This window comes from Pseudopipra pipra, chromosome 1 (assembly GCF_036250125.1).
Source record: "Pseudopipra pipra isolate bDixPip1 chromosome 1, bDixPip1.hap1, whole genome shotgun sequence".
NCBI lineage: Eukaryota > Metazoa > Chordata > Aves > Passeriformes > Pipridae > Pseudopipra > Pseudopipra pipra.
Window position 1 is genome coordinate 4,039,788 of NC_087549.1, and position 20,917 is coordinate 4,060,704.

General features: G+C 45.4%; 1 long non-coding RNA gene across 1 annotated transcript in view; it reads left to right on the plus strand.

Moving 5' to 3' along the window:
* Window positions 1-20,917, plus strand: part of LOC135408803 (uncharacterized) — a 35,751-nt gene that overhangs the window by 9,074 nt on the left and 5,760 nt on the right. The window contains exons 3-4 of the long non-coding RNA XR_010427864.1: window positions 5,080-5,317; window positions 6,610-6,767. This is a non-coding gene — a long non-coding RNA (uncharacterized LOC135408803). The remainder of the gene's footprint in view (window positions 1-5,079; window positions 5,318-6,609; window positions 6,768-20,917) is intronic.

The following is a 20,917-nucleotide window of genomic DNA, read 5'->3' on the forward strand; positions in this document are numbered from 1 at the left end:
CTATATATATATAAAGATTTACACTTTGGAGAGGTGGCAATCACAGTCTGTGATAGCCTTAAACTGCTTAAACTTTGTAATGAAGTGGACTGAAAATATGAGGTGAGGGAAATGGGCTGCACAAGGATGAGTGACTCTGGACCAAGGTGAGTAAGGTGACCTCTGAGTAAGGTGACTGAAAGTAAGGATTTGAGCTAGAGATCCTGAAAAGATACTGGATCAGGACAAGACCTGGGAGATTTCATGGCTGGGCATGACTACCCTTTCCATTGCAGCTGGGATGGCAGTCTGCTGCCTGAGCTGTTGCGGTAAGCATGGGGGCTTATTCCTGGTGGCAAATGTGTTTCTTTCCACACACCTTGAACAATTCTGTGCCTGCAGCACCCCATTTCCCCTCTCGTGTGGCTTTCAGACAGGTCCTGGAGGATGCAGCACTTGATGTTCCTGGTTGTGAACTGCCACACGAAATGCAGAAGCACCTTGTACAGGCTGTGCTGAGGTACCTGCCAGACCATCTGCCCCCACATTCACCCTTCTTAAGGCAGCACCTCTTGCCTTTTGTGTTGTGGCCCTTTGGCACGTGGCCTCTCCCTGCTTCCCATACTACAGAGGGAAGCAGTTTTTAAACTCTTCTGAGGTCCCTTCCCTTCCTCCCTCTGCATAGGCATCGCTGCCCATCCACTGCAGCAGCACTGGATACCAGCGCTGTGAGTAAAGGCTGGGAGACTACCAGCAGAGGAAATGCTTTGAAAATGAGACCTCTTACTTCTGTGCAGAGAAACAGGCTATTTTGGGAGCAGATTGTGTTGGAGATATGGGCTGGGACAGGATTACTGCAGCTGCTGAAGGACATGCTGCTGTACCGAGAGCTTCCCAATAAGCAAGGCCAATAGAAAGAAACCCTCCAGGTTCATCAGTTCCTCTCCTCTCTCTTTGGCAGGGCCTCTGGACTCAGACATGGAGTTTTCCCAGCCCCAGAGACCACCTCTGGTTTACAGCAATGTAAGGGACCAACCCCACCATTCCCATCTTCCCAAGAGAATAAAATTTTCACTCAGGTTCCAAATTACAGTAGAAAGGGTTGTCCTGCTGTGAGTCTGAGGGCAACACAGAGGAGTGTGGTAACACTAAGTTCCAGCATGTTTAACAAGTGTTAAGAAAAATTCAGTCCTGAGCAGCTCCCAAGGCAATAACACCCCATTGTCTGCCTGAGATTCACTGATTCCTCCTCCAGCTGCAGCTCCCCAGACATTTAAATGACGTCTGATAATTAAACATGCTGTGAAAGCAGCTACAGTGCTTGTCAAAGCTCTGTTGGGTTTCACCAGAGATGCTTCAGCTGAAACCTTCAGTTCTTCAATTTCTGGTGAGCGGTCTGTTGGGACTGGCAGGGCACAAATGTTTGTCATCACCTGCATCTTCAGTGCACAGGCCCCATCTGCCAAGGCAGCAGTCTCCAGCCTGCAATCCCTAAAGCAATCCCAGTAGCCTGATTTGGTATATAATTCCCCAAGCTAAATCCACGAGCAGGAGGAGCTGCAAGCCAGGCTGCAGAGCCCTGCAGACCTCTGTCCGTCATCGTGCTGAACGGCCGCTCCGAGAATTACCTGCAGATTTATTACCCTTCACTGTAACTTGAGAAGAACGTTGCTGTCTCTATTCTCACAGAGATTTACAGCTCATTCTGCCTAGAAATGAGGCTTTTTTCTTTTTTTAATTGAGTGATCTGTCTTTTGGGGAAATATTTTATTTTGTGCTGCATGTTTCAAGGTCTTTGACTGTGTCACTTCCACTTTATTTAGCCACCCTGTCACACCAGCCTTGTACTCTCCCTGCTCCACTATCCATGGCAACCTTCATGGCTCACACATTTATTTTTCCTTGACTCAGCTCCATGATTCTTCCCAAACTGACTCTAGAGACTGGAATGTATAGATAAGTCCTAAATTAGTCCTAAATTAGGACTTATCTACATGGGAGACTGTTCCAGAGATTTTGGGGTAACTCCTCTCTGTGGAAAGCCTTGCTGTGGCATCCGTGTGCACAGCTGGGAGTTACACCACAGAGCTGTCATAGTTCACTGTGCCTCTGTGCCACAATAAATTAGTACAAGCACTGACTCAGGAAAAGTCCTTGGCTATTACTGGAGAAAGGTCAGCTGAGAACTGCGTTCACTGTGTGTCCGCATCCAAAAAGCAAACGTAGACAAGGCTATATAAAGGATGGGCTGAAGGGTTATATAATTCAGTTACACAATGTATGTGATTGCTGTCAGCGGAAGATGGTCTCCAGTGCTTGTTAGTCTGTTTCAAAAATAAATAACAGGACTGGGGAGTTCAGGGACGAGCGGCGTTCTTACAGCGATGAACAAAAACAAGTAAAGGATTGGAGCCATTTATCTGGGAAGGAAGGGTAAGATGCAATAAATCAAACCATGAGCAGTCTAGGACATGTGGCTTAAGAATGCTTGTTTTCCCCTTTCATAAAATAAAAGAGCAAAGTGTCATTTGAAGAGATGAGAAATAGCAAATTACAGTTTTACAGCAGCACTTGCCTCGACATCCTTACAAACCACAGAGCTCTGGAATTTACTGAAAACACAGAACATGGGAAATCTTGATGTGGTAACAGGAACGTATACAGTTGCAACACTGAAAGCTAAAAAATAAAACCCAAAAAAGAGAAGGGAGATGAATGCTTTGGTATCTGTTATATATAGGGGATTGATAATACACCATCAGGGAAAAAGAGATATCAAGGCTTGCCTCCACCCTCTACTGATGTCTCCATTACTAAACCCTCTCAGAAACAAGCAATCCCACCAAATGACCATGGATCCAACAGTATAGTGATGTCTGTGTTCCCAAGGAACAATAACAGCACTGAAGGCAAAGGAGCTGCCTCTTATTTCCAGGAACGTGTAACGTCTGCCTATTGTGCCCTTGCTGATACTTGCCATGGCCATGCACACTGGAGCCACTGTTCACAAACAACTTCCAAAGATGTCAGTTCAGCCAGTGAAAAATATTATGTCTGAAGGAGCTCAGATTTGGTGAACTTTCATCAAATCTGAATTCTATCTCTGGTTGCCCTGGAAACATTGAGATGCTGAAGGCACCTCATCTCAGAGCAGCTTTTCCAAGGGGTTTCCTCAGGCTCCTCTCAGCCCCTGCAGCCCTTGCTGAGACACCAACCAGAGCATCAGTTTGACTCAGCAACTGCAGGGCGGGTCAGATTGCTCCTTCCTGGATTTACCATTGGTTCATATCCAGCCCAGACCTTTTGAGCTGAGTTTTCTTAGTCCAGATGCACATCTGTGCCATATGGCAGCTGCACCTGGCTGTGGGTCCCTCATTCCCCCAGGTGGATGTCTCAGGTTTGCCCTGACAAAGTGGCAGAGGGAACTCAGGCAGTTCAAACCCATCCCAGAAGAAAGTGAACATTGAAAGCACTTCTGCTACCAAGCACACCGCTGCTCTCCAGTTGCATTGTGAGTTACATGAAGCTGGGAAACTGCACCAATTATAGATTTCATTCAGATTTATGTGTGCTAGGTGCCCCTCGGACCAGAACCCCATTTTATCCTGCTCTAAGGGATGATATTTAGTGGCCAAGTTTCTCCCTCAATCCCAAGGTGTTTTACAAAACTCTAATGACAAATTTATGCAACCACAATCTAAGTCCTGAGATTATGGGACATAATAGGGATTAATCATAGAATAATTTAGGTTGAAAAAGACCCTTAAGATAACAGAGTCCAACCATTAACCTAATTAACTGCCAAGTTCACCACTAAACCTTGTCCCTGAGTGCCACATCTACACATTTTTTCAATATCTCCAGGGATGGTGATTCACCCACTGCCCTGGGCAGCCTGTTCCAATACTTGACCACCTTTGTTGGAGGAATTTTTAATAATATTGAATCTAAATCTCCCCTGGTGCAATTTCAGGCCATTTCCTTTACTCCTGTTGCTTGTTACTTGGGAGAAGAGACCAACACCCACCAGATCAAGTTCTAGTTGGGCTTTGGCCCAAATTAGAAATTTTCTCCCTACAAAACCTCCAAAAGTCATAAACTTTTTTTCCCTCTGAGTTCCAGCCAAGGCTTTTTGTCCAGCCAAAATGGTCCTCTTCCCTGCTATCTTGTCTTTTGGCATATGGGGATGGCTGTTCCTGTTCTTTTAAGATTTCCTTCTTGAAGAATGTCCTGGTCCCCTTTGCCCTTCAGGACTGCCTCCCAAGGGACTGTGTCTACCAGACTTCTCATTTGGGGCCTTCTGCTTCCCTCAGAGGGGAGTCTCCTATGACAATGACCCATCTTAATCTCTTTATGGAAGCACCTTTGACTTAACCTCAGCAACACCTCTAACCTAGAGGAACCATCACCCTCGTCATTGTTCTGTTCCCCTTGCAGACCCTCCTACCTGTTACTCTGGGGCGCCTGGGGGTTCAGTTCCCCTTGCAGACCCTCCTACCTGTTACTCTGGGGCACCTGGGGGTTCAGTTCCCCTTGCAGACCCTCATACCTGTTACTCTGGGGTGCCTGGGGAGGTGGGGCAGTCACGGAGGAGATGCACATGCTACGCCAGACAGGAGCTTATTGCCACTGCCCCTTGTCCCCTGAGTCTCTCAGTTCAGCTAGGCAGAGTGAGGACAGGGAATCCTCTGTGTCCTGTGTCCTGTCTGCCTGTTGGGCCTGTCCCAGGGAAGGCAGGGTGTGATTCCAGCAGTCTGTCTCTCTCTCAGACTCCCTGATACTCCTCAACATCCTCCTTTCCTCCCAGAGCTCAGGCACCGAGTGGAGGAGTCCCACTACCCGGGCACACTCCCACAGGGATGATCACTGGTCAAGCTGGCAGAGTTACAGCCTCCTCTGCATGACCACCCTCATTAATTATGATAATTACTGTTCTCTATGGAGTGCCATCCACTTCAGAGTCCCCACAAGGTTTTTCTGCACTGGTTTAATTGATGTCCCTGCTCTGTGAGGGATGTGAAACCTGTGACCACAGGAGAGTCACTTTAACTTTCACATTGATAGAATGAGGTTAATAAGAACACCCTGTTTCACTGGCAGGAGGATGCTATTCAAGATTATGGGTTGTCCAACTTAGAAGAAGCTGGAGACCATTAAGTATCCAAGCAAAGAGACTCATGGAGGAAACACAGGTAGAAGAAAGCACCAGAGCTGGAAGTTTGACTGTGCCCCACACTTGCTGTCAGGCCACCACGGTGGCAGCCCAGCCTGAGGGAACCCAGAAGCAAAGTGGAACTGGAGACTGGCTGCAGGCAAGGTTTCCACAGAGATCTTTCTGGTAAACACATTCAGACCAAGTAGTCATTAGGACTAAACACAAGCTTTGGTTTAGATTTTTGTTTTCGCAACCTGTCCGACCCAACCCGGGCTTCCCAGTTGTTTCCTTAGTAACCAGTCCATATGTCAGGATAGTTAAGGTTGTTATGTATGAGGTAAACAACTCAAGATTCAAAGAATACCTCATACCTACCTGATTTAGGCAAGAAAGCCACAAAATTTCTCCAATTTCTATTAATTCTTTTACACACATGGGAAGGAAGTGTCTGTGGACTGAAAATCATGAAACTCTCATCTCTGCTGTGGATTTATTGACTGGGTAGAGAAAGAAGCAATTACAGTTGAGGGAATAGTATGAAAAATAACTGCTTCTGAATATTTCTTTCCAATTTTAATCAATGTTGGATGTAACAGTGGAAAAGTCAGTGTTTATATTTAATGTCTAAGACAATATCTCTGAAAATTATAAGGTTATTTTCAGGTAAAAGCATTGATAGGGAGCATGTTTCACATTCAGGATGAATGGCTAAGATCAGATATATATTCATGCTTGATCTTTCTGCCCTTGAATATGCAGGGAATGAAAACAGCATCACATTACTTCTCCAACTAGGTGGAAATAACATAGCCCTAATGTTGAATCAATTCACAAAATAAACCCTGTGAATAGCTGCTGAGGAAATCAATATGAGGAAGGAGTGAACTGAACATCTGTTCTGAAAATCATCAGAAAAAGAAAAAATAGATTGTGGCTGTCCTGGTTTTGGTATCTCTAGAAAGTCTGGGCCTAAAAACCCCATCTAAATTAACAAATTAACTGAGAACCAAGTGGGGGGGTTGCGGAGAAAGAAACAAAGGGAAAAAATGGAACATAGAAAAAATTGAAATTAAAAAATTAAATAAAAGAAGAAGGGTGATGGAGGGAAGCTGGACAGTTACAGATAAGAAGTAGCTTAATGGATAAGTTCTATGGACAAGCTTAATGGATAAAAAAGAAAACTAATGGAAGGTGGGGGGAGAAGAGTATCAAGGGGAGGAGGAGTTCAAAAGAGGGGGGTTAAAGGCAGCAGGTAGAGAATAAGTTGAACACTTTTCTTTCTGATACAAGATGGGAGTGCCAGCAGGAAGTACCTGTAAGAGAAAAACTGTGAGATGAGGAGGACAAGACCTCTGAGAAAGTGGAGGGAGAAAGGTGCCAGAAATAGAGTCAGACATGACCACTAGATTTTATGTCCTGTATAGCACGACCCTTAAATTTCACCTGCTGCCCTCTCCCTTTTTGACAAATGGCAGCTTTCCCTGAGGTGATGTGGTATTAAAGACTTGAAGAGATGGAAAATTATCTCAGATAGCTGTGAGATGGCCTGTGATAGAGGAAGGATTCCAGAGACAGCTTGACCAAAAGAGGAGGACAGGAGGAAGATGGCTGAAAGGAATGAGAGTGTACAGAGGTAATGGAAGGGGAGGATCAGAAAAGAGAGAAATGTTAAAGATGAGTCAAAAAAACCCCAGACCGTAAATAAAGGTTTGTGCTGGTGAGAGGAGGAGAGGAGTGAGGTGAAGAGGAGAAGGAAGAGATGACTGGTCTAATGGGGATTAAGATGACATCAGAAGAACTGTCTGTGCATTGAGCTGACACAGCAACCAGTTTGCCCAGGCAAGAAGTAGATAATTGATACCACCCCTTAGGAGCTGCAGTTCATCAAAACCCTTTAGGGTAACCTCAGAAACCAACAGTCTCTCCTTGCCCTTAAATTGTTTCAATGGAACACTTTTCCTGTCTCTTCCTGTATTTTTAGCAACTCCTTGCAACCTTCTTTATCCTCAGCAAGTGATAAGCTGCTGGTAACCTTGTTTGCAATTTGCGGTTCATTAGAAGTTCAGTCAGAGGCAAGGGCAGCACCTGTGTGCAGAGTGAATTATTGAGCAGATGTGTTTGGTCTGAGCCTTGTCTCTACCAGCTTCTTAAAGGTGCCACCTAATCCTGATTAGTCAGCACTCACTGGGATTTCCTGCTCTGCAACACTGGTGTCAGTGGTGGAAAAAAACCCAAGTATTAGATGCAGAAAAACACAAAGTTCAACACAACGTCATTGAGAAAAACAAGGGGCAGGGTAAGACGAGCAATAAGGTTAAGAGATTTATATACAAAACCACAGAGAAGCCCATCTCCGCTGGGTATGGTGCCCTAATCATATATACAGTGCCTGATTGTATATATATTGTATATATGTCATATATACAGTGCCCTGATTGTGTATACAGTGCAATGAGACTCCAGGCAGAAGCCTAGCACCCTTTTCAGTCTTTCTGGTTTTCACTGTTGTTCCCCAAACAACATCTTTAAGCACTGCAAAAGGGTGCCAGAAGGAAGAGAGGCAGCTCCCTCATTCCCAAAGAGATGCAGGATTTGGTCCTGTCACATGGGAAATGTCCCCCAAACACAGAATTTCTAGAAAAGCTGTGGCTCGGCAGCACAGCTCCTTATCCATAATCTGTGCAACAGATGCACCAAGCAAAGCATCTCCTGTATTGTCAGCTGCTGCTTTAGTGTCTTGTATCTCCAGGGTTTGCTCTTTTTCCTCTAATCTGCTGGATGAGGGTAATGAATATTTAAGTGCTCGGTGCAAACCCGTCTGTCCTGGCGGAGAGGCTGGAGCCGCGCAAGCCGCGGAGCCGAGAGGATCATTGTAATCTGCTCCATGGGTGGTGCTGCCTGTGGCCAAATGGATTCCATATGTGAGATCATCTGTCATGCAGAAGGCATCATCATTAGTTCCCCTTTCTAGGAAGCCCTTCTGCTCTCCTGGATGAAATACGCTGCCACTGAACCCAGAATGTTGATTTGCCATGATGGTGCCAGTATGGAGCGAGCTCTCTGGTGACTTTCAAAATTCCAGTGCCTCTGTTCATTTTTTTGGACTTCGGGCAGATAATGTTGCTATTTTATTAATTTTATTCTTGATGTAATTTTGAACCTCTGCATGAAGATCATTCCAGTGTCCAGATACCTTTGAGGAACATCATCTTGGGTAAGGAGAGTAGTCTGGATAAAAGATATGCCACACCTGTGCTTTTAATTTTAGCTTTACACTATTAACCAAAGAGCCACAAGCTGTCACTCTGCAGATCTGTGCAACATACTGGACAGTCACTCTATTGCAGCCAACATCTTCATCCTCATTTCTCTTTTTATTAGGAAGGCAAGTTCTCCTGCCCAGACCTGCTCAGAGAATCTTATATGACAGTGGGCAAGGTGCCTGTTGAAAGGGAGATTGTAAACTACTCTCCATGTCCCCTGGGGAGGGTCAGGTATAAGGAGTTTAAACTGAAACCAAAGAGTTAAGTTAAAGATGGCAGAACCCTGTTTGTTAGAGGACAGACAGTGGATAGGTGCCTGGGAAGACTGTGAAACCTCTGGCACTGGCAGTTTGTCCGATCTGTCTCTCATCTCCCAGGGATTAGTTGGGGGCTACTTCATCTGTATCTTTTACCAGCTAGGTTTTCAACTCTGCTTTCGGCTGTTATTTAGCAGCAGATGTTCAGATTCTGAATATTCTCCAAAGCTACACAGTTGTTATTAGGCATAATTAACACCAGGAACCTTAATCCATAAGCCTCCTTTAGGTTGGACTCAGTCCTATTCTGTGTTTACAAAACAAAACCTTCATGTGAAGATCACCTCTTTGAAAAGTAATTAGCAATCCCAGCTCCCTGTGAGGAAGAGAAATACTTGTAGAATTTGGAAAGCAAGGAATATTGCTGGAACACATAGCTGTTTGTCCTAACAGCAGCACAACTTAACACTTACAAACTCTCCAAATTTATAGTGCTGAATTAATTACTTAGCCATGTATCTAAATTACTTAGCCATATATCTAAATCAAATGTTCAGGAAAGTCATTAATATTACTCAGAACTACCAGTTTATGGATCATTGTCTGTAATCAGGTTGTGGTAGTTCAACGAGATCTGCATTTCCTGTGGCTGACAATGGATTATTCACGTAGGATGTGCAGCATAATTGAGTTAAGGTTATGGAAGCAAACATACCTTCTGGACTTTTCCCAATCTGAGGTCATATAGCTTAATAAAGATAAAGTTGTATAATTCCAGGGGTATTTTTAAGCACTTGCACTAAACAAACACCGTGTCCATGCCTTCTGAAGAACAACAATAGGATAGGAACAGTTGTTTTATTCTAGGATCTGGTTAAATAAATTGGAAGTGCAGTGCAGTGTTTGGGAGGTTTCAGTTCTAAAGCTATTTCAAGAAACCCATGAGGATTTCACTAAAAATCTGCAGCTGCAGTATGTGCAGGCAAACAGGATGCTGTTCTATCACCAAAGGAATAACAAACAATTCCAAAAGAGGGGGTAATTTAGTTAAATATAGCACTTAAAATAATATACTAAGAATCTACATCTTTTGTGATCATTCTACCTTTTTATGCAGTGGATAGTTGCAAAATCCTCAAACTGATAATGACTGCAAGTGGTGTTCCCATAAGAGGAGAAATGAAAATCTGCAGATAACAGGCTGAAGGACAGTGAGGCAGGCACAGGCTCATGAAAATGAGATAGAATGTCTGATATCATTGCTTTGTCTGCTTCCTAGGTTGGGTCTTTGAGGTCTGTGCTGGTTTTGGCCGAGGCAATTTTCATCATAATAGCAAGTATGGGACTGTGTTTTGGATTTGTGATGAAAACAGTGTTGGTAATTCAGGGATGTTTTCATTATTGCTGAGCAGAGCTTAACACAGAGTCAAGGTTTTTTCTGCTCCTCACTCCACCCCACCAGTGAGTGGGCTGGGAGTGCACAGGAATTTGGGAGAGTACACAGCTGTGACAGCTGACCCCAATTGGCCCAAGGGATATTCCAGAGTGTAGGACATCATGCTCAGCATCTGAGGAGAGAAGAAGGAAGGGGGGACATCCAGCATGATGGTGTTTGATTTCCCAGGTCACTGTTACATGTGCTGGAGCCCAGCTTTCCTGGGCATGGCCAAACACCTGCCTGTAGGAAGTGGTGAATGAATTCCTTGTTTTGCTTTGTTTGTGTGTACAGCTTTTCCTTCCCCTATTAAATTGTCTTTGTCCCAACCCACGAGATTTCTCACTTTTCCAGTTCTGTCCCCCCTCCCACCAGAGAGGAGCGAGCAAGGGCTGTGTAGGGCTGAGTTCCTGGCTAGGATTAAACCATGACAAGGTCTAAAATACACAGCAATGTTGAGAAAAGTGTGCGACACTCAAACCACTGTGAAGGGGCTGATGGTCAGTGCATGAGCTTGTTCCTTGATTCAGTGCAGCCCAAGGACCAATCTCCATTGTCTCTAAGAATCTCTCTCTGACATCAGCCAAAGCAGATGCCTCAGGAAGGGAGTAAGAACTGGACAAAGCAGACTCCCATTTTGCAATTATTTGCAGTTCAGGCCCTTCCTGAAAAGGTGGGCTTGGTGTATTAATAACACTCAATCTCTCTCTTCCTCAAAGAGGCTGCTTGAAGGGATGCTTTTGAAGCCACATCAGTTTTTGGTTCCCACAACACAGTGTGGCAGGAAGTTCCAAAGTTTAACTCCAGGCATGAAGAGTCACTTCCTTCCGTTTGCTTTGAGCGTGTCCTCTCCTACTTAAAATCACTGGTTCCTTCTTCTGTTATTGGAAAGTGCAATGAAAAATCAATCTCTTCACCTTCCCCATGATGTTCATGATGTTATAGATTTATCATTTAGATTTATATCTTCCCTTCCCTTTCCCCCTACAGAGGTGTGCTTGCCTGAAAGTTTCTCTTCAGTGTTGAGGTAAAATTGTGGGAAGGTGGGGGAAGCTTAGAGATTGAATTTTTGTGGTGGTTCAAACCACCACAATTGAAGTAGTAACTTATTAGTTTTCCCTTACATCGAGTAGTTACAGACTCCTTATCAGCCTTTTAACCCTCATCTGAATCTTTTTACATCTATTGTTTCCTTTTCAAGTGAGAGGACCAGAGCTGCACACAGGATTCCAGCTAGAAAAGCCATAGAGTTATACAGTTGTGTAGTAACATTCTCTGCTTTTCTCTCTTGTCCTTTTCCTGGTAATTCCCAACATTTGATTTGTTTTAATGCTTAGCTGATGTTTCCATGGAACTACCTGTTATAGCCCTAACTCTTCACTCCTGGCTGGTAACAGCCATCTCAGAGCTACTTGTGAGCTGAGGGCTGCTTTTCCCCTTGGGCATCATTTGTCTGTCCAGTCACTGAGATTCTGCAATTCTTCCCAGTCTTTCCTCATCTTTAATACCCAGAGTAGTTTTGAATCATAACTAAACCTTGTCACTTCACTGTTTCCTCCTTTCCAGCTCATGAAGGATTCTGTGAGCAAACAGCACAAATCTCCAGGGGACACCACTGCTGATCAACCTCCACCACAAGACCTGACCATGAGCTCTCACTCTCTGTTTCCTGGGTTTTTTATTCATTCCCTTTTTATTCATCCAGGGACCTTCCCATTTACGCCTTGTCTTTCCTTAAAAGCCTGTGGTGAGAGATGCTGTCTGCAGCTCTCAGGAAATACAAGCTGGTTATATCAACAGGATATCCTTTATCCAAAGGCTTGTTGACACCTTCAGAAAACTCCAGTGGGACCATATGGCAGGACTTCCCTTTATAAAAGCCATGCTGACTTTCACAGCACATCACAATTACCTCTGGGTCCACAACTTCCATTTTTTATTTTTTTTTCCAACTTTCTACAAAGCAACAGCACAATACCAACCTGCACTGAGCTTCTTACACTGCTGGAAGAGCTGAGACCTCACATTAAGCTGAAAGGCTGGGACAAAGGTGCTCCCACTGGACCTGTATTTTCCAGATCGTGACTTTCAGGTGCCGGAAGAGCAGGAGTTGGGATATTTTTTCCAGAATTTCCTCTTGGTGTTTACTGTTGTTTCAGTCAGGATTCCTCTACCTACTCTAAAATGTTACGTGCAAAATTCCCTGCTCTGGTCAGCCCCCTCCATGTTGTCAGAACTGAAAGAGAAGCACTGACTTCCTTTTGGTTACATCTCCAAGGGGCAGGAAATGCCCCTTTTTTCACACATCTCCCAAAAACCTGGGGGTGGGAGTCCTGCCAAGGAGGGGAGGAGGCACCAGACAAGTTGGTTGCTGGCAGCTGCCCGTTGCAGTCAATCCCCAGGGAAAGATGTTATTTGGAGTGAGCTGGAATGAGTCTGTGCCATGAATCAGAAGCACGGTCACAACTCCCAGACAGACGAACCCCTCCCTCCCTTTTCAGAGGGAATTTCACGCAGGCAACAGTCTGGCTTCATCGAATAAGACAAAGTGAATTATTCCCTGATCACATCAGTGATGATTTTTGGTTTTGAGGGCGCAGATTCATCAATCAATTTATCTGCACTGATTGCCTGGAAAAGCAGAGGACTGGCTAAATCATCTAAGCTGTCTCATACCATTCTTCTTCTTGGGGTGGTGGGGTTATGACTTCTTCTTTACATTTTGGAAAATATTGAAAGCAAAATAAATGATGGAGAAAGAGCAGCTGCTGAACAGCTCAAAAAGGTCATTTCCTCAAAAATAAACCATCAAAAGGCAAACAAGCATGCTCTCCTCTCATGAGGAGTACATCTCATCCCTCTTTAGGTTTGAACAGTTTTTGAATGAAGTGAAACACCAGCACTTTTGGGACTTCCATTGACTGCAGAGATCTTTCTGGAGCCCTAAGCTACCCCAAAGAACATGATGCCTTCAGTGTTTTCACAAAACCCATTCCCACATATTGCACTGGGCTCACGGCACAAAGCTGACCTCTCTGGGAAATCTCAAGAGGTGTAAAAGTTTTAGCAGACACCAGTAGGACCCAGCTGCTGCCACACTGCAGAGTGACTCACTCTGCAGAGTGCTTCTGGCAGGAGCACAGATGTGCAGGAAGCCAACCTTTGTCAGGCTGAGTAACTCAGGTGATCACAGGCGACACCTGAAGGCACAGACGTGTTGGGTGTGATGCATAAGGTTGTGCAACCCCCTGTGTCCTTGGATAGGTGACCTCAGGCATCTGTGTTATGGCTTCCCAGTACTTTGAATGGGAACCACTGTCCCCTGTCATGGAGAAGAGATTCCACCTGCCTGCACCAAGGGAAGCCAGGCATGCTTGCCCACCATGCCTCCTACCTCTCTCCCAGCAGCCTTGGCGTGTTCCCAGATTACCAAATCAAGAAGCCTCTGATTTGTTCTGAAGATTTCTGAGATCAGGACAAGCATGGGAGGCTGTGAGAGAGATGGGAGATAAAGGCTGGCAAGCCTCAAGACTGCCTTTACTGCTTATCTCATTCCCTTAAGAAGGGCAGAGGTATCCTGAACACCATCTGATTGATCAGCTCCTGAAGAAGAAAAGAGACTGCATTTGTTGAACAAATTCCAATACCTCAGTTCTCACATGGAACTGAAGGGCAGCTGTTACAGGATATGCAGCTCCACAGGGGTCTGGGTAACTGTGATTTTATTATACAGTGGAGCCAACCTACCTTTGAGCATTGCCAAGAAGGATGTCCGGCTCCCTGGCGCTGTCCCTGACCCCAGCATGCATCCTGCAACTTCCCTTTCACCTCACTGCTGTGTCCCTGACCCACAGAGTGCCAGCCCAGGGAGCTAAACCAGCACTGAGCCCTCCAGGTTTTGTGCCCTGGAAGGTTTTTTTCGCTCGTGTAGTTCCCAGCGCCAGAATGCAGCAGGACCAACAAAAAGGGCAACAGTGGAAATGTGCAGTCTGGTGAGCCTGACCACCCATTCCAACAACACCTACCCACTAATTACGACCAAAAATATGATAAAATCTCACTCTCAATCTCCTCATACCACTGAGCCATGCAGAGAACAACAGTGAATGCCAGGGAAGAAGCAAAGGGCTGTAAGAGGAAGAAACATGCACTTGTGAATGACTGTGAGAATTAATTTCTGCCATAAAATATGGCTCATAATATGAAATGTCTGTGAACCATCTCAAAACTTCATCCTCTAGCAGTTGGTTTTAAAAGTATTAGTTATGGCTTGACACCACCTGAAAGCAGCAAATGCCTTGCAGCAGAGCCTGACAGGCAGGGCTGCCACCAGGGGAACCTGCAATCTCACTAAGGCTTGGCAGCACCAGGGCCACTGTGGGGAAAAGAGAAAATGAAGGGCACCAGGCGAAGCTGTGATGGCAACAGGTACCACCATGTGGCTCAGTCATGGGCACAGTGGAGGGATCTGCTGGACAGGGAGGATGGAAAACCTCTCATGTCTGGCAGGGAAGGGACCAGTGGAGTATCTGTTTGAAAGTTTGATGGAAGTTTTCCCTATTGCTTCACCCTGTGGATATAGGTGGGGAAAAGGCAGCTGTTAGAGAGGAATCTGGAGGAATCTGCAGTACCCTCCTGGCTCCCAGCACAGCCTGGTGCTGCTGCAGGTGTGCAGAAAGCAAAGCATAGAGAATCAGTCTGTAAAGGAGGGGTGACAGGGACACATCTGCTGCCTGAACAACTGACCTGGAGGCACAGGGAGGGATGTGAGCAGCTGGATGCATGAGCACGGATCCTATCGATTAGTGAACGGGCTCCTGGAACCGTCACAGTTGCAATACAAGTTAAAGAGAGGCACTTCAGTGAAGAGAAAACCCAGTAACAAAAAGACCTTTCTGTTCTTCGGAAACACCATCCAAAGAGGTTGTTTCTAAATCACTGTCCAAACCAAGTCATATTGTTTGCATGAATTACCTTGGCCTGTAACAGGCAGTTTAGGAGCTGCCAAAGTCAAAGCCAGTACGAGCTCAGGAGAGGTTGCCAGTCCCGTGGAGTGAGGCTGGTCCCATGATGGATGGGAATGGTCTAAAGAAAAGCCAGGGTGTAGGAAGAAGGTGGACTGGGTGACCTGCTTCCATCGGACATGGTGCTGAGCCAGGAGCTTTGTGTGGTGATAAAAACCACCTCCAGGGGAGCAATGTGTATAATCATGTGTATAACAAACACTATGCATCCTTTACGTGCTGCATCTCCCTCTGCAGCCCACTGGGTCTGTGGTGTTACTCTGCTCCAAGCAGTACAGCAGGATACCACTCAATGCAGATACACTTTTACATTCAAGTCATCCCACAAAATAGGAGGCTTACTGACATTTCCAGAGATGCCACTGAAATTCTGCTCAATCCCCTAACCCACGCTCAAAGAGAAACAATAGAGATTTCTCCTGTCTATCATTAATGTTAGGAATAATCACTTGCATCATTCCCAAGGTGTACGAGCTCTTCATAGTCACCCAGTCTCTATTCATCCATTCTGGTTCTTAAATAAGGTGTTACATACTGACATCCTCTAAACTGAACCCAGAAGTGTTTACTGGACTGAAAAAGACATCACCAGATGGCTGCAATATCAGCCTAGAAGGATTTCTGTTCTTCAACAGGCGCTAAATGTGGCTGCAAAAGCAGCAGGCTGCAGAGCATCTGCATAGTCAAATCACCTCTAAGAGGCTTTGTAACTGCATTCAGTTCTACTGTGCTGGAAAATGAGGATAATAAGCTCAATGTATTACACTTACACTGGGGCTACACTCCATAGAGAGTGGCAATAAGAAACACAGGCTGAGGTTTTAACAGCAGCCAGCGGGGCTCAGCACTTTGCTTGGTGGAAAAAGGAGATGCCAAACTACTTCTTTAGCTCCCTTGAGAGTCACAGACATGAGCTCCTGAGTTCCCAGAAGTTCCCCATGATGTGAGATAACCTATTTCAGCTAGAATCATAGAATGGTTTGGGTCGGAAGGGACCTTAATGATCATCTCGTTCCACTCCCCTGACATGGGCAGGGATACCTTCCACTAGACCAGATTGCTCCAAGCCCCATCCAGTCTGGTCTTGAACACTTCCAGGGATGGAGCAGCCACAGTTTCTCTGGGCAACCTGTGCCAGGGCCTCACCAGCCTTATAGTAAAGAATTTCTTCCTACTATCTAATCTAACCCAGCCCTCTGCAAGCTTAAAGGCACTCCCCCTTGTCCTATCTTTCCATGCCCTTGTGAAAAGTCTCTCTCCAGCTCTCTTGGAGCCCCTTTAGGTATGGAAGGGGCTCTAAGGTCTCCTTGAAGCCTTCTCTTCTCCAGGCTGAACGACGCCATCTCTCTCAGCCTGTCTCAGTTGTGTGAACAGCTGAGTTCTGACTTCTCAGTTATTCAATCACGAGCTTTATTCTTTCTGATACAGAAGCTTTACTAATCATTAAGGTATTTAATTTTGTCTTGCTTTGCCTGCCTTTCATTCCCACCTTTCATTTTCCATCTCTGTGCACAATAACGGTGCTGAAAAGTTTACTGATAGTTTTCCAATACTATCCACCAAAAAGTCTTCAATGCATTTCTATGAACATCTTCTCTGCGCATCGAGTTCTTTCAAACAAAACCTAAAAAATACCTGGTCTTTTCCTATTTTTAGTCTGGTTTTACTGCACTAGGGGTGGTGCTCTGGGTGGGTAAGTCAGTAGTAGATGTCAGTGATAAGTCACTCCACTGAGTTTCACTTTAAAGGAATCCTTTCTCTTCATGCATAGGCTGTCAAACACTTTCTCTAGCTACTACGTCAATTCAAGCAATCCCAACATTTCCTTGTGCTGCCCACTCAGTTGTGTCAGTACAACTTTCCATGGGCTGCCCAATAAATCCTGCAGGGATCAATATGGGATAATAATAACTTGACCAAACATGACTTCCTTTCTTTCTTCTTAAAGCCCTTTTAACCCTCATTGACTCCACTTAGCTCAGTGCTACCGCTGAAAAATTGCACACCAGGCTGCACCAGAAGCAAAAGGGAATAAATTTGAAAGTTGGTTTCAAATTACTTCTGTGGGTCAACTAGACACATTGTGGTATGGAAATTCAGTGCAAAGTCTCATCAGGCGTGGATCAGAGAATGTTCTGCCCCGCGGACTCTCACTCCAGTTGTAGCCCTGTTCCAGGCACAACCTATTTTTAAGTGTCACAAAACCTTCAGCAAAATTGGTCCCACCATGGGTGCAAAAGCCCAGTGAGGGATGCCAAAACCCTTCTGCAGTCCCTGGAGAGAGCAAGGCATTTTGTATGGACAACATGACACCACAGGCACTGACCTGGGGGTTGGCTGGAATAAACCAACAGGAAACACAAAACCAGTGGCTGTGCCAGTATATCTTTAAGGTCTCTTCCAACTCAACCCATTCTATTCTGTGCAGCCCGTGAGCTGCAAAATGGACATTAGTTACACCCTCTGTTCAACTGAGAGGTGCCTCTCACCCTACTGATTACAAAAGTGACCCGAGTGAGTTCTCAGGACCCACACTGTACATCCACAGATTGTCAGACGGATCCTGGCACTGGAACAGACTCCCCAGGGCAGTGGTCACAGCACCAAGAGTGCCAGAGCTAAAGAAGCATTTGGACAATGCTCTCAGGCACAAGGTGTGATTCTTGGGGCTGTCCTGTGCAGGGACAGGATTTGGACTTTGATGATCTTTGTGGGTCCCTTCCAGCTCAGTATATTCTGGGATTCTGTGAACCCATGCCTGTGAATTTTCAGGATGTGGTAGCTGCTTAAGCAGGTTGGCTGGACTGCAACTCCACCAGGATCATTGCTCTAACTTCATCTCATTGTTGGCTTGATCCTTTGGACCTTCCAGGTCACAGACTATCACGAGATGGGATGGCAATAAAAATGGATGTTTCTTGTAATGGGCTTCAAAGCACTTGACAAAGATCACTACAAAGACAGTGCCTTGTTCTAAAATAGTTGATTGAACTGGCTTGCAAGTTACTGGTTCTAGTGTAGAGGCCTTTGCTCCTTGGACGTCAGAGGAGAAGGTCATCTTGGCCCTTTATGTCTGTGGGTGGCAGTTACCTGACCACTGCCAGCTCAGTGCTCCTGAAAATGCTCTGACATGGCCCACAGGAGATCAGAGTTCCCTCCTGCAGCCTTGTCTGTAAGCTCTGACAAAGCCTGCAGAGAAAGTCAGCCTGTGGTGCAGGAGCCACCTCTGACTCCTGTCAGTCAAACTTTGGCAGCTGTGCTCTCTGGGGTTTTTTTTCTGGGGGTTTTGTGAATGGGTTTTCACCCCTTCACATTCCATTCTATACTCATTTTCTCATCTGCACCTTTCAAGGCACTACAGAATCTCTCAACACTCAGAAACCATCTTTCCATCACACTTAACCTGGAGTTGGACTCCAGCCATCAGCTCTTCACTGAAAGGTTTCCAGCCCCTCAGCTCTCAGTTGCCCAACACTTCCTCCAGGCTTGTGGGACGTTTCTGTGTAACCCAGACTGTCAGTCCCTGCCCAGCACAGACTATTATTACACCGCCTGCATCATCCCTTTGCGTGGCTCACTGGAGACAAATCAAATAACCGGGTACTGCAACTTAAATTAGAAAGAATAGACCACAGGAACAACTGCAGCGGTAGCAGGAGTGGCTATAAATAAAGGAAAATGTTTCTCTTAGAAACCTTTGTGCCACAGAAGGAAACTGTAGCAGTGGTCCAGGATATTTTTGTTGCTGCTTTTTAATTTGAAATTTCATCTCTGGAAGCACTTACAGACGTAGAGGGTTGTGCAATGTTTTCGCTTGCAGTACAGCGATTGCTAAGATTAGCACAGTAACAGATCTTTTCAGGGTAAATTGCATATAATTAATAGGAAGCAGGAGAAAAAAAAGAATAATTGTATTTAATCCAAATGCTAGTTAGTTGTCCCAGAAGGTGGAACCAGCACTAAGGCCATGCTGAAGAGGGGCCCGTTCTGTTCAGCTGAGTAATAAACAACAATTATGTTCCCATATTGCAAATTCTGGTTTCCAATTTGTTTTACCAAAGTGCAGGGATATTCAAGATGGAATTTCCTTCAGGTCCTTCCTAGCAACAGTGGAGATTATTGCTTTGTGCTTCTGGCTTGTCTCCCATCCAATGTCAAAGTTACAGGCATTAAAACAGCATTTCCCTGTGAAGGAGCTGCATAAAATCTGTACAACACAACTTACATTTTGGTCTCTGAGGCAGGACTTCATCAGGAATCCAAACCTGGCTCCAGTTCATCATTCCTGAAGAGAGGCCTCAACATCTCATGGAAGGAAAGAGCAATTCCTCTCTAGGTGGGCATACAGAGATTCAGCACCAGGACGAAAGCTCCTACAGCCCAGACAGGGTTTCTGTGTCTTAAAAATCCTGTGACACCCCATAAGAGGTGATCCCATCTCTCATTCCAACATGAGTAATTACAGCCTTCTCCCTGACCACTTTTGGAGTTCATGGTTAATAGGGGACCTAGGTGGGCAGTAGGTTGAGGGAGGTGATCCTCCCTCTCTACTCAGCCCTTGTGAGACCCCCCCCCCCCCGGAGCACTGCATCCAGCTCTGGAGCCCCCAGCACAAAAAAGACATTGACCTGTTGGAGCGAGTCCAGAGAAGGTCACAAAAATGCTCAGAGGGATGGAGCACCTCTGCTATGGGGACAGACTGGGAGAGCTGAGAGTGTTCAGCCTGGAGAAGAGATGGTTCTGGGGAGACCTTAGAGTGCCTTACAGGACATAAATGAAATTTATAAAAAAGAGAGGGACTTTTTTACATGGGCACATAGAGATAGGACAAGGGGGAATGGTTTTAAATGAAAAGGGGAGAGATTTATATCAGATGTTAAGGAGAAATTCTTTACTGTGAGGGTGGTGAAGCCCTGGCACAGGTTGCCCAGAGAAGCTGTGGCTGCTCCATCCCTGGAAGTGTTCAAGGCCAGGTTGGATGTGGCCCTGAACAAGCTGGTCTAATGGAAGGTGTACCTGCCCACGGCAGGAAGGATGGAACCAGATGGTCTTGAGGTCCTTTCCAAAGCCAAACCATTCCATGATTCTATGACCTGTGCTGAAGCCTCATTGCATTGATGAACTTCCATCTTCCATCCCACTGAAGCACTTGAATTTCCCAGTGGATCATAAGGATAAGGAGGGACAAGTCCACACATCTGCTTTACTCGACGTGTTTCTCAGCTCTTCACACCCCCACACAGACATTCCCCCCTGAAGCCCTTACGGCATCCCAATATTGCCAGATGCACAGCTCAATAAAAGTACCAAAATAAATCATTGCAGCCAAGGTTTCACTTAGCTGCTGTTATTAATCATTAGCAATAGCTATTGCTAATTAATGTCATTACACATCATGACTATTAATCACAATCTGCTGATGCAAGACATATTGTGTCTTGTAGATAAGAAAGAGGAAAAAAGCAAGTGAGCAATAACCAAACTTGAAAATGATGATGGGCAGTGCTGGCAAATTCACGTTGCAAACTCCATGTTAAAATAGATGAGACAACATCCCTGCCTTGGTGGCTGCATCTCAGCTGTGCTTGAGCAACACCACTTGTCACAAAACCACCAAAACTGGGCGTAGAGCCTTAATGCATTATTTAGTATATGACATCTTTTGATGATACAAGCTCTTAAACCATGTGGGAATGAGATTTCAATTAAACTGTCTTTTCCATAGCACTATACTGGTCCCCACCCCCTCCCCAAGAACACCCCCATGTTGCCATCTGTACATCAGGGTTTTTCAAACAGGGTTA